This window comes from Carassius gibelio, chromosome B13 (assembly GCF_023724105.1).
Source record: "Carassius gibelio isolate Cgi1373 ecotype wild population from Czech Republic chromosome B13, carGib1.2-hapl.c, whole genome shotgun sequence".
NCBI classification, from domain to species: Eukaryota; Metazoa; Chordata; class Actinopteri; order Cypriniformes; family Cyprinidae; genus Carassius; species Carassius gibelio.
In genome coordinates, this window is record NC_068408.1 from 30,358,378 (window position 1) to 30,360,615 (window position 2,238).

Genomic DNA, 2,238 nt, shown 5'->3' on the forward strand with positions numbered 1-2,238 from the left:
TACCCCCATCCCATTCCATTCAAGTTTAATCATTAAGAAATTATGACCAATGTATCAAAATCTTTTTTAAGATTAATTAAAACTCCAACTGTAAACTACTTATGATTTCTAGCTTTTGTAATTTATATGCCATTGATGTTGAACTGTTTGATCTGAATCCATACTGACTGTCAGAAATGATTTTTTATCTACCTAAAAAAATTGTAGGACTTTTCAGTTAATGCAAAAAATATCTGATTATTATTATCTGAGTACACCAACACATCTGTGTCTTTTTAAACACATACATCAAAATGTTGGAGTTCCCAGGCCATTGCTAAAGCTTCTTTCTCTGATGTATATGACATTTTTGAGATAGTAAACATACAGAGTGATCCTTTTTGACCTGACTTACATCAACCTGAATTTTAAAAGGCAGATCAAACTTGGGTGCTAGGAGGACTGCAGCTGTCATTTCACATGGTCAAAAGCCCTCTGATAGTGACTGGTCCACTTAAAATATGTAGAAACTTTTAACATATCAATCGGAGCTCTACGAAACACATTAGCTCCTTTTTGGTTAAAAGAGGAAAATCTTCTATAGCCATTACTTTAAGCTTTAGAGGAACCACCTTGCCCTTTCCCACCTCTTTACCAAAATACTTAACTCTGGCCTGGGACAAATTCACATTTTGAAAGGTTGACTGTAAGGCATGCTTTAACAAGATGCTCAAATAATGCATGCAAACACTGAAGATGCTGCTCCCAAGCGTCACTACACATGCATCATCCAAATAAATGTTGCGACCCTGCAAACACAAAGCAACATGATTCATAGATTTCTGAAAGGTTGCTACTGTATTTCAGAACCATCACTTAGAGTGATGGCATAATAAAAGCAGTTAGTGTCATGATCCTGGTTCCCTTTCCTCCCTACCTGCCTTGCCAGATTATTCCCCTAAATACGCTTAACTGGTATGTCTTGTTCCCTGTCGTTTTGTCCCAGTCTTAGTCCTGTTTGTTCGGGGTGCTGTGTGTGTGAGCCTGGAAGTTTAGCCGCTGCTCGTCTCCTGACCTGTTGATCTCTCCCTCTCTACTGCGAGGTTGCGGAGCTGTCCACCGTACTCAATCCGCCGGGGCGGCCGGTGGCTTTTGCTTTCTCCTTTTGAACAAAGACGAGTTTTGGTTCCAGTTTTGCCCTTTGGGCTTTTTTCTGTTTGCATTCCCTAATAATCTGAAGCTCCTGAGTTTGAACATTAAAGACAATATTTGCTCCGCGAATTGCTCTCTCTGGTCCTCTTTCCACACGACAGAATAATCTGGCCACTATGGACCCAGCAGGAGAGCATCCGATACAGACGGCCGTCGAGATCCAGGGAGTTATGCTGGGTAAACACGAGGAGGAATTATCGGCCGCCAGACAGGCCGTGGAGACGCTGGCGGCTCAGGTGACGGATCTGGCTAGACAACTCCACCAGTGTAGTCTCAATCCGCCAGCCCTGTCCGGATCCGTTCACTCCACGGAGCCTCGCATTAACAACCCGCCGTGCTATTCCGGTGAGCCCACCCAGTGCCGTTCATTTTTAATCCAATGCGAGGTTGTGTTTTCCCTCCAGCCGTCAACCTATTCTGGGGACAGGGCCAGGATCGCCTACGTTATCTCTCTCCTCTCCGGACGGGCTCGCCAGTGGGGAACGGCAGTCTGGGAGTCAAGGGCTGTGTGTGTCGAGCGTTTTTCCCTCTTCAAGGAGGAGATGATCCGTGTCTTCGACCGGTCTGTCTACGGGGAGGAGGCCTCCCGCCTCTTGTCTTCTCTGCGCCAGGGTAAGCGCTCAGTTACAGACTTTTCTATCGAGTTCCGCACTCTGGCAACCTCCTGTGGCTGGAATGAACCGGCGCTGCTCGCTCGTTTTCTGGAGGGGCTCCACGGGGGTATAAGGGATGAGATATTGTCCAGGGAGGTCCCTACTCGCCTGGATGCACTGATCGACTTGGCCTTACGCATCGAGAAGCGTTTTGACCAGCGCCGCCGCGCTCGGGGTCTGGAGTCCGCCCTACTGGCTCCTCCGCCCGCCGATCCCCTGGCACTTCCCTCCTCTGAACCTGAGGCCATGCAACTGGGCGGCATCCGCATTTCCGCTGCAGAGCGAGAACGAAGAGTGGTCAATCGACTCTGCATGTATTGCGCTTCACCTGCGCATTTTGTCGCCGTGTGCCTGTTAAAAGACAGAGCTCGTCAGTGAGGGGAGGGCTTCTGGC